The sequence below is a fragment of the Apis mellifera genome, linkage group LG6 (assembly GCF_003254395.2).
Source record: "Apis mellifera strain DH4 linkage group LG6, Amel_HAv3.1, whole genome shotgun sequence".
Lineage (NCBI taxonomy): Eukaryota > Metazoa > Arthropoda > Insecta > Hymenoptera > Apidae > Apis > Apis mellifera.
The window spans coordinates 3,728,399-3,741,238 of NC_037643.1; the positions used below are offsets into that span (position 1 = coordinate 3,728,399).

At 33.5% G+C, this 12,840-nt stretch overlaps 1 long non-coding RNA gene across 1 annotated transcript; it reads right to left on the minus strand.

The window, feature by feature from the left end:
- Positions 1-8,721: 8,721 nt before the first annotated feature.
- Positions 8,722-11,706, minus strand: LOC113218821. Its single transcript, XR_003304792.1, has 2 exons — positions 10,840-11,706; positions 8,722-9,698 (listed from the first exon to the last, which is right to left on the minus strand). It is a non-coding gene; the product is annotated as an uncharacterized LOC113218821 (long non-coding RNA).
- Positions 11,707-12,840: the final 1,134 nt, after the last annotated feature.

Sequence of the window (12,840 nt, forward strand, 5' to 3'; positions counted from 1 at the left end):
TTGAATTATTTCTGAAGATCTAAAGCAGGTGCAGAACTTTAATTTATCTATTTTTCTTTTTAATACTCTATAAATTTAAAATAAAAAATAAATCAATAATATATTTATATTCATATTATTTTCATGAAAATTATTGACTATTTATTTCAAAATAATCCCTGTTTGCAATGTTTTATAATTAAATATTTTTCCCATATATCTTTATTAATATCTTTATTATTTTTAATCACTACATATAATTATACATAATATATATGCTTAAGATAAAGATATAAATAAAATTATCGATAATTGTTAATATTTAAATATAATATAATATCTAGGAATTATTTTGATAAAAAGAACATAATCTTATAATCATTCAATGGCAAAAAATTTTTAAATAATATTTTAACAATATATTATACGGTAATATCAAAAGAATGTTATGTTTTCAGATAACTGTAGTATAAAATAGAGTCATAAGAGAAATTTTAAGTACAATAATAAAACCAAAGACAAGTATATAAAATTCTTTCATGAAAAATCAATTTCAAATAAAAATCAATCGTGATTTAAATTACGATCGAGAAAAAAATCTAATCAGCTTATGATAAATATATTTGCCACCAGAATAAATTTTAAATAATCATGTCCAAAGAGGGCATAAGCTAGTATTAATATCGAACACGTGCTCCTACGATCCTCCGTTACGGTACAAAGCTCTCGAATTGATACGTTAGAAAAAGCGGATTAGAAAATCGAGCAAAACGATCAGCCTGAACCGGTCGTGTACCCGTTTCCATTTGTCACAATGAATTATTCACAGTTCCAGAAAAATATTCGAACGCAAGGGCATCCGGCATTCACGGAACAAAGGGTTGTGAAACGACGTGTTCTCCTTCTATCCCCAGGCCCCTCTATATTCTCGTTGTCCCGGTGACACTCGGGCCCAGCCCGCTTCTTCTTCTTCTTCTTCTTCTTCGTCTCCTCCTATTCCATGTGAGCGAGATGATTTCTTGCGAGTTGGCTCGCAATCGCGTTGTTAAAGGGAGATAGAATCGCTGGATATCTTGCGGTAAAGATAACATCTGCGGGAGCCGCGAGAGATTTGCGGTAGACAGTGGCTTCAGCCTCCAACTGCCTACGCATCTTCCAGCTGCACCGGCTGGTCCACCTGCATTGCAGCATTGCACTGGTTCAATGTCGGTGCTACGTTGACCGCGTGTAACGATCGGAATGTTGCTTGTCGAAAATTCGTGTCCAAGGAACTGTGTGATGGATGCAACAAATAACGAGAGAAGTATTCTCGAGCGTGATGTATCGAATTTGCAATTTTATCGAATATAGTTTTGAGAGAATTATTTATATTTAGGGGTGAAAAACGATTGAATATCGAAAAATATTTTATTGTTCATTAGACTGGATTTTGTATGGATTCTGCATATTTCATCGAATCGATTTTATGCTTTGAACGAATGATGTTATGAATGATTGAAAAATTTAAGAAAAAAATGATCGTATATTTAATTTGAATAATATGATAATTTCGCCGAATTGGAATTTTATATCTCTAAATGAAATATTTGAATTTAAAGGAGAATAATTTATCGCATTATATGTTTAATTTTGAGATTGCTAAGGTTAAAGTTGAGTGATATGCTATAAGAGGTTAGACTTAGAAGAAGAATAGAAGGAAACTTTTTAATATCGTAGCACGGGTATGTGTTTCTAGAAGTATTAAGTCGAAAAGTTTTCAGACGAGTTGAAACTTTCTTAATTGTAAACCTATTAAGTCAATCTCGTTTAAGTTGCTCTTTAAGTTTTATCCTTATTGGTGAGGTTAAAGGTCAAATAAAATCGTTAAAACTGTTACAATAAGGAGTTCCAAGTGATTCCCTACATGGGGCAGATAAACTTCATGAAAAATCTTCTCTAACAATTCTAATAAATTTTAAAATCAAAATTGCAATAACAGATACTTGAGTAAACTTGAAGAATCAAATTTAAAAATAAAATAATAGAAATTTAATGATACAATTTTTCAAAATATTTTTCTTATAAACTCACTTAACAAATTTAGAATCGAATAATGTCACAACGATAATTCATATCATAATTCTACAAATTTCATGCACAAGAATGGATCGTTTCTTATTCCTCAAAAATAAATCGTTTCGTTTTAAGCCAAACGATTCAAGTAAATGACTGGTGTATTACAATTTAACCGAGTATTTCGAAGGTGCACACGCGAAAGGGATTCCTGTGCAATTTCTGCATCGACTGCGACTGCATCAAGGTCAGTTGTGGTGCGACCACAGCGAGGTCTGTCACTCTTTTTATTCCTTCCCAAGTACTTGTCTTCGGAAGCGGCTCACGGCGAGATAATTGCGCGCATCATCGTCGCGTTATTGGCCATTATGAGCACGAGGCACAAAATGCGGGAGCATATCCAAGGCGATAAATCACCATGATAGTGTAATATTCAACCATGCGACATTTTCATTTCGTTTCCATTTGTGCTGATCGGTGAAGATCCTCTTCGAGTAACAGCATCGAACCCCCTTTTTCCTTGGAATCTGCAATGCAAATCGACTTCCTGGGAAGATGTAATCATCGATGCCTGTTCACTCCTCTCGAGGGAGCAGGTTTTCGAGAGGAATTTTCGAGGTAACAGCAATACCATGAATTTGACTACCTGCATTCGAGCATGGCACTTTCACTGAACGATTCGAAGAGATTATTAAGAGCAATTACCAGCTGTTTTTATGATTGATGAATATAGAGTTTTATTACGTTTTCGGATATTTTGATTGTCCAATAAAGTGAGATTGATGGAAGGGAAAGTTTTGATGAGATAGAATAGCGCTGATAAACATCTGAATTATAGTTATGTTGACATCTCAAAGTGTTGTGAATAGAACACATAGTATATATTTCATGATTTACTATTCGACTAGCGGAAGATGAAAACTGGTTAATGATATTTTTTTCTTGTTTCATGCTTTAATCAAAATTTATATTTGAAATATAAAAATTCACATAGATATTACGTAGTTTTTTTATGAAACTAGATTTTAGAAAAATTTATACGCACTATCAAAATATAAAAAAATGCTCGTTAAATGTTATTAACATTTTTAAAAATATAAATCTTTAGTAAATAATAATAATATTATAATATAAACGATTTAAATTTAAATTTTATTTTATTGAATGAAAATATATAGATATATATACGTAAAATTATATTTCTATCCTAATATAAATTAATATTTTAAAATTTAACATATATTTTTAATATATTAATAAAAATATTTTTTTTATCAAATAAATTTCGAAAAATAAACATAATTTTTTGAAACTAAAATAATTTTAAATATTTTCAAATATCTATATATACACTGAGAATACAATTGTCACAATATTCATATCTTGAGCTCATTTCGCTCATGAAATACAGTTTAAATTCTCTGACTAATAATGTCGTTAATTCTGAAATCAGTGCTCGAAATGAATGAAATCAGTATGGTACGAGAACGTTAAGAGAACACGTGGCAAGGCCAAAAGTCGATCTGTAAGCCATTCTTTCGTCAGTGCAAAGATCGAACGATAAGCTTCGTTATCGTGTCATCGAATGTTCACTCATTAATCATCGTTTGCACGTATTTTCTTTCACCGCTTATTTTTTCTTCTGACAGCTCGACCGGTTCCATACTTCATCCGAACACAATGAAATTTTTACGAGAATATACGAGCGAATAATATGAAAAATGTTCATTAATCGTTGCACGTCAAGATATATTTTTAACAAAGCAATTTTGACATTGGAATATTACTTTAATCAACAATAATACCGATAAATATTTTTTATTCCTATTTAAATTCATGTTTCAATGTAAAAAATTTCTGATATTAATTATCTTTTGATTTTAATGATTTCTGCAATGAAATTTCTTCTAATGAAATTCGATACTTGATCTATGTATCAATAACAAATGTAACAAATTATGTTACAGTCGAATTTAATAATTTTTTAATTAGAAAGTACAAGTTTTATTTTAATATTAATATTCTCTTCTTTGGATCATATTCTCATATAATAATTTCACACTGAAAGATTTCAAAAATCAGGTAATATCACTCTAATGGTTTCACTTTTATCACTTTCCATTTCTCAGTTGTAATAGTACACGTGTAGAACACGATTTCGAATAATTTACGACCGATTTTCTTATTTTTGAATAATTTGTTGTTCGCCTCGTTCACCTCGCGCACCTTTTGGAAAAAATCCAACGATCGCTGTAGTATCGTGAAAAATCGATGTTGTCAGCGGGATAACTTGTTCCGTGAGATCTTCAGCCGACTTTATCGCAGAAAATGCAGCGGAAAAATCGGTGATCAAAGGCGCGGTAACATCGTCGCGCGGGATACACAACAACATACATTACGGCTATGGAAAAATTTGTCTTGCACAAGGGAGTAATGTTGCGGAAGAAATTAATGACCGCGGTAAATTGTCGAGGTTGCAAAGACTCGATAAACTTTAACCTTTATCTTGGAGAAAACGTTGCGTTCGGCAAGGGCGATGCGTAAAAGGGGTTAATCGGACGAATATAATTTTTCGTGCGCATTACATCAGCGACACACGCGTTGACGCGCTCCTCTCTGGCATGTATGTACAGCTTTCTTCCATGTTTTATGCCGGGACGTATTTAAAAAATCTCGAGTCAATGTTTAATGGGCGGCCGCGTGTGAAGACACGCAAGATGTCCGGCAGACGGGTTTCAGTACGTTTAAAAATAAGCAAACGCGTGCACCCTGTTGAGCGATATCAAAAACGTGTGTATTCTTCTTGATGGATACCACGTTCGTATTTTTGCACGTTTATATACACGTTCATATGCATGTTTGCGTGGTGAGTACACTACAAATTTTATAAATATTAGACAAAGTAAAAATACTTTGATACAAAGAATAAAAATAAGTAATATTATTTTATTATTGCAACGACCAATGACGCGATGTTAACGCCACGTGGCTATTATCTGTTGTATCAATATTCTTATATTAATTTATCTATTTATACATTTCTTTAATTATTTGTTATTTTTGTTTTCAAATATTCAAATTATTATATTTTTTTATAAATATGAGAAAAACATATTTTATTAATTTTTGATATGAAAATATGAATTGTTATATTGCTGAATTGAGAAACTTTTTGAAAAGAATTTCTTGGTTAACTATTCTTTTTTTCTCTCTTTTATGTAATGATATTTTAGGTGTTTCTTTTCTTGTGATAGTATTCATTTTGCTCCCTGGATGACCAAATGATACAAGAACAATGTCTCCATTGCAGCGATGCTTCGGGTGAAATTTCACTGAATCGAGCGACGTCTATTACTATCATTCAAACTGTTTTATTGTGCTGTCAATTCTCTACTGAGATTCCGTTCATCCTTAAATTTAAACTTTTCAATTGTTTTGCTCATTGTTTCTTTTACAATGAGCAAAAAAGAATATAGCTCGTAAGGAATAAAGAATGCTACAAAAATCTTACAAGAGCGTGGATTTAAAAATTTTGTAAAAACAATATGTTTTACAATTTCCATTAATCTTATCTTCTCATATTTTCTTCTTTTACGAAACAGAAATTCATTTTCAAATTATTCCAAAAGAAAAAAAATGTATAAGAATAAAAAGTCTTCTCGGACAATTATAATTTTTTTATAATTCTTATCAATTCTATCAATATTTCACTTTTTCTCGAAGCGGAAACTAATTTTCCAGATATTATAAACGAAGCTTCGAGTGTGCTTTTGTATTTCGATAATATCTTCGAAACAAACACCATGCGAGTAATTGTATAGAATTCGGCAAAGTTTCATTCGGATAATACAATTTACGAGCAGTACATTGAACAAACAGCATACCGACCACATATCAGGTTCTGACCTACTGACACGATCCAGTGACGTCACGGGAGCGCACGGGAAAATTTAGGAAGCGAAAGATTATAGTCGACTAGAGGTTAACCCATTCTTAGTCGAGGGGGTCGTTTTTCGTGTGCGGTGTATCGAAATTCCTTACCGTGTCTTCGGCAAGCGACGAACGATATTCATCCAAGCGAAAGAAATAAAAAAATCGATGAAATTTACATTATTATCAAAACTGTGAAATAATTCGTGTGAATATGCTCTCGTTAGTAATTTGTAGCTATAGAATTTCTTCGATCTATATCGTGTTCTTTTTTTTTCTCTTTTTTTTTTTTTTTTTCTTTTGAACTTTTTACTGGTATCGATTTTAGTGTAGCGTATCATGTTTTGCGGTGAAACTCGATGGAAACGAAACGTTCACATACGGATGGGTAAAAATTGGTAACACAAATATTCGGTTACTACTTCATTCCTTGATGAAAAACAAATGTTTTTGCTCTTTGCAAAACATTGCGTACAATATATCAAGATTAACCACATATTTAAAAATACATGTTATATTTAGTTTCTACTCACCTTCGTTACATGAAAATTTCCATTCTATTTAATAATAAATTTCAACCCTTAAATTATCCTTTATCAGGTTAAGAATAATTGAATAATTCTTGTCCATCAAATTTACTATAATTATTTACATTATTTACGATACACTTTCCAACATCAAAATCAATTTTTTTTATAAAATTCTAACCTAAATAACCAACCCAATCACTGCCTGGAAATCGTGTTAAAATTATAACCAGCAGGGATTATCGTTCATTCGAAAAAAAAATCACCTAACCGTGAACTGCATCGTCTGAAAAGACACAAGAGCACGTTGCTCGAACAAAAAAAAAAAAAAAAAAAGAAAAAAGGAAAAGAACCCGATTGCTCAGTCGAAGCGCGATATAAAGTCCGATATAACGCTTCGACAACGGTTCGAGTATCGACGAGCGACAAATTCTCTTTCGTCTCGCAACGCTCGATCGATTCACCGTTTGATATCGATCGTCGTTCAAATCGTTGCGCCACCACCACCGTTCTGAACGTAAGGCCTCACCCTCGAGGATCGATCGATAGCTTGAATCGAGAATCGGTGAACGTCACCCGGGTCATCCGCGAGCCGCTCCATCCTTTGTCTAAATTTTCTTTTCCCCCCCGGCACCCTTCATCTGTCATTTGACCCCAACATTTTTTTTTTCCGTATCACTTTCTATTAATTTTAAAAAAAGATCGAGCCGCGTGCAAAAGCCACGACCCTGCCGCGTGTCCGGAGCTCATTCGCGGCGATCGTTGCATAGGGAAATTCACGGTCAAAGGATATGAAAAGTCGCCGAGCCGGACGTGTCTCCGTCTGCGAGGGTGACGTGTCCCACGAGCTTCTTCTTGGTTAGAAAACGGCGCACGATCAAGATCCCAGGTGGATCCATTCTACCGCCACGAAAATCACGGCCGTACACGACATCCACTGCGTCGGCAGTGGAGGACAGATTCCGCGGTGGAGATCCAGACGGGAAACCCGGTGGAAAGATTGGAGAGACACGTCAAGGTATTTACGTGATTTACATTTCGGATTCTCTTTCTGCTTTTATTAATATCGATTAGATTGGGATTGACAAAGGGCCTATTGATCTCAAAGTGTCGTCGTTGTGCTTTTTGAACATGGATTTTTACGTTCATATCCGTTGTGAACAGAAGATTTGTGAGATTTTGTGAAGTGTAGTATCATTACGCGAGTTTTATTTTTGGTTTTTGATAATATTAGAAATTATGAAGGTTAGAAAGAAGATGTTCTTGAATTCTTTTTAACCTCTTAAGAGGAAAGATAATTTGTTTTTATGTTTCGTTTAAAATATAAAAACGATATTTCAAGAGAATTTGAATTTGTTGAACAAAAATTATGTATAGAAATTGTGATATTTTAGAAGAAAAAAATTGACAAAGTAAAATAGAGAATATTGAAATACTTTAAAATATTTGAAAGATAATAATATGATGATTATATCTGTGTATTTTTTGAAATCATCTTCTAAGTAAACATATATATGTCGATATTATATAAGAGGTTAACATAGAAGTTCTTAACCTTTTAATGATCAGAGAACAGTTTTGATTATAAAATAAATTTACGAAATATGAAAATTCGAAGACTTGTATTAAATAAAAATCGTTATATAATGTAACAAAGTGCAAGTATATCTGAAAAGAATAAAAAATGCCGAAATTTGTGCATCACTGTTTCCTAGTGAATGTAAAAGTCATGCCTTTAGGTAGAAAGTTTCGAAATGAAGATAAAAAAGAACGAAAACGCTTCAACTACCAAGGTACATACATGACATAGTTTTACAGCTTTGATCGAGCACTGGCCTTGGTTCAAAATATTTAAGCAAATACGTAGTAAAGTTACTTTATGGATATACAGCACTTGCAAAGATGTGATAAAAGCAAGAGTTTGAAAAAAACTACCTCTGGACATAACGAATGAATATCGAAAATGACGTGTGATAAATTTGCTTGATTAAAATCAAATACACGTGTAATTCAATCGTAAAAATATTTTAACATTTTAAATAAGTGTTTACATTATAAAATTATTATAACATATATTTAAATATTTTTTAATATTCAGATTTGAAAAATGCATGAATGACTTTTTAATAAGGTTTTATAATTATCTAAAGTAATAATATTTTTTCTCGAATGATATTTTATTTATTTTATTTTAAGATTATAAATAATTTAAAAATTTTAACAAAAATATAAATACATTATTAAACAATTATTTATTACATTTTTTACTACACATTTGGTAAAAATGAATCTTTATTCGCACAAAAATTTGATTCATCTTTTTTTTTTTAGATATATAGAAATTCATGTATAAATATCTAAACGCACCATTAACCTTTCCATCTCATTGACGAACTAAATATTTCACAAGAGGTATCCTACTGTTTCCTTTCACTTCTTCACCCACTTCTCTCCTCCATCCATACTGCAATTGCTCCCTCGATATCCCCTACATTTCGAAGCATTCGATCCATTTTGTTCAACATAAACATTACCTACGTACATACCGGTAATCTCAGTAACCCCGTTCTCATGATCGAAGCCACAGAATCGTGTGCCACAATACCATAAGTGGTGTACCTCTAATAAAACACGAAACTGGCCTCTAAGGTTCCCCGAGCACACGTATTTACCCCCTCCCCCGTTTCCATTTTCCATCGTCGGAACGTTAAAAGCCGGCACGATAATGGAAATACCGGACGTTGATGTATCTTAATAAGATAACACCGTTTATGCTCGTTATTTATTGCCTATTAATCGGCGTGGAACCAAAGGACCATAGGCGTGTGCACCATTTAAGGTGTTCCCCTCGAGGCGGCTTCGAGAGGATCGCCGACGTCGCTTCGAAGTCACGTCGTCGTTTCGAGCGCCGATATATCAGCCGATCAAGGAAGCCTCGAGACGTTTCGCTTCGCAATTTACCAGCCGCATCGTATTTTTCCACGCGTCGCTATCGAGACGTGTCTCACGGTAGCCTTGACATCGGCCCGCCGCCTTTATCTCGAATGTATTCGCTGCTACTTGACCTCCCCGTATTTTCAGCTTTCCCTTCGATCCGATATCTCAAATCTTCCACCCTCCGATAGAACGGAAGGTGTCCATTGCGATCGCCCTTCTCTTTCTTCTTTTCTTCTCGTTTCTTGCTTTTTCTACTTCGTTCTTTCGCCAATTCTGGAACAGATGTTCACGATTGTTCTTCGCCGAAGAGCAATGAAGGCAGGTATTCGGAAGAAGATCGTAGGGAGAAGATGGTAGGTTTTAGGAATGGAAGTTTTTACGAGCCTTGAGAGAAATTGAATTTGCTAGGGACGATGGTTTTCAACTCCGCCTTTGCGGTTTATGGCATCTCCGTTTCGTGTTTACAGTCGATACTTTTGATTAAAGCGGAAGCGACAGTAATACTTCGTTTCCAATTTTGCTTTTCTTATCTTATATCTTCTTGAATTTTCGTTGAAGTTTTTTTTTTTAAAAGATTATTAAAGAATTTTTGGCTGTAATTGAGATATGTTAATTAAATTGATTTTTAAAGATAAAGGCAAACAATTCATAGAGCATTTAGCTTAAAATTTAAAAATAACCACATGTTTCACGGTTATCGCACTTAAATTCTGCATATTCAATTATACATGCACGGATTATGCACGCGAATTTTTCTTTCCACTGCACTATTCCACCTACAGTCATTTCCAGTTAATCGCTACATGTTTTACACGTGCTTGAACACATAACTGAACACAGTGTACTGATATGTATTCCAGTTGTCCTCCGCATTCTTTATCTCTCGTATTTTCTTAATCCACGAATTATTCTTTTTACCATTCATGCTCCAACTACGTTCATTTTCAATTAACCACGGCACATTTAATAAATTAACGATCGAGTTACGAATTTAATCGTCGTTTGTATCCTTCACGTCTTTAATGTTGCTACTTCAAACGTATTAATTTATTCTTGGACCTCGACATTCTTTTTCGAATTTTTTTCTTTTACCCTTTTCGTTCCATTCATTTCTTTTTCCAATAACTTGAGATAAACAGATATGATACAAACGCTGCATTATGAATTATTTTACACTTTATTTTCGAAAACATTCAAATTTTTTCAATCTATTTGATCATTATTTAATCTAAAAATCATTAACACGCATATTTAAGACATATTTATACACATCATCAACCAAGAAATTTATTTCTATTCCCATTTCATTCAATTTCATTTCCATATTACATATCAATACTCCTACTACTCTTTATTCACCCTGTTATCCACAGCGTTCTAGTACTCTACTAGATTCAGACCACATATAAGTTACCTGGCACATTGGTGTATGTTAATTTATATCCTGGCCTCGGACATTGCGTTTTTCAAATTTTCCCTCGCTCGTTTCCCTCGACTGTTCCAGACACGTGATATATCTTAGGCTCGCGTAGGCAGTAGGTAGTCACAAAAGCTCCCGATCCAGGCTGTCCTCCGCATCGCCTCGGTTCTTTATGGTCGACCCTTTTCCCGCTCTGAAAGACCGAACTCGTTACGCGGCCGTGTAACGAAACGCAGCCGCTCTTTCATCGCCGTCGACCACTATTTGTCAAGTTCTCCTCGTTGGAAAGGCCATTAACGTTCCTCCTTTTCCTTTCGCAATGCCGGCCCTTTGTTCTTATCTACTTGACTATAACAATAAGAAGTATCTAGTCATATTTAGCCAGTTCGCATTACTAATTCTTATCGACTAGCAACTTTCTTGGTGACTGGTCACTTTCAGCTTTTTAGCTCGTGAAACAATGTCTCCTTTTAAATGATGTGATCTCTAAAACTTGCTCCGCGTCCTGAAGAACTCTTTTCGACGACATATTTCCTTCTTTCGTTGTTTTCCCGTAATGGAAAACAACGCCTTCAATAAATTAAATTTTTTCATCACGCATTCCATTTATGTCACTCGATCGTGGAACAAAGTTTCCATTGAATCGTTTTTCTCTACGTTGGAATTGAATTTTTATAGATCAACAAATCGATCTAGTTTTTTCGGATATAGATTGACTGGTTTATACTTGTTGCAGGCAGAATTATAGTTTCCTTTGATTCTTATAAAACTTGTTTATAAACCTTGTTCTTCTCTAAGAAAAAGAATTTATTATTATCTTTACTTACATTGAACTGTTAAAAAAATTAATTCAAAATTTCAAATTTTAATAATCAGAAAATTTATTCTACTTAAATTTTTACTTTTGACGAGATTCGGATCATGAGTCATTTAAATGATATTAATATATAATAATATAACGTAAAGATGATAAAATAAATTACTGTCATTGTAAATAAAATATCCTGTTAACGAAAAATAACTTTTAAATTATTTTTTTAACATGGGATATCTTATTTACTCTTTACACTTATTTCAATTCAATCTGTTTAACCAAAACACGTCTTTTTATAGCAGGTTCAACTACCGTTCGCATTAAGTCACCATTCACGGCCATTCTATGTTTCGGCCAGTCGATCGACCCCTAAGTTTCAGGCAGCGCGCCAGCAACTGGATCTATAAGGTCAGTCTTAACGTAAAAAACGCGCGAGGGCTGGCTAATGCGGAATTCTCTATGGCGGTGGACTTTGCCAAATGGGTCAATCGTGTGTGTGTGTGTGCGTATGTGTGCGTAGAAGGGAAAGAAACGAAGGGAAAACGTGGTAAAACTCTACGTGGACAACGATTTCCACGTCATTCGGGGGAGTCGAAGAACTCGGCCTATTGTCGCGATCTATACCATTTCCTCTAAACGAATTATCGCGGATTTACCAGTGGATAGCCTTGAAGAAGCACGAGGGTCATAGAATCGATCTACTCGTGTTCCTTTTTCTCTTTCTCTTCCTCTTGTAACTTTGCTATTTCTATCTCGACTCTCTTTCTCTCGACATATTTTTTTTTCTTCGTCATCTTGGTCGGAAATTGTTGCTTTGAGAGAAAATAAGAATGGTCAGAGGAGAGAAACGAAAGGTATTGACCTTTACCCCTTTAGTCCTCTTTGCAGTGATCAGTCGAAGAGTATATATATACATGTGATTCAGGTTAAAAGAGCATTTAATCGTGTGTCACAATTCTTTTCAACAAAATTTATTTTTATTTTTTATAAAATATTAATATAATTTATAAAAAGAAAAAGCATTTTCATAAAATACTTTAATGTTTTTATTTCAGCAATTGACAAAAAAGCCTTTAATTTTTTGGTAAATTAATTTTTTAAATTAATCTAATATTTTTATTTATATTATAATTTATAATTCTATTATTCTATATTATTTTCTATCTTAAAAATGAAAGAAA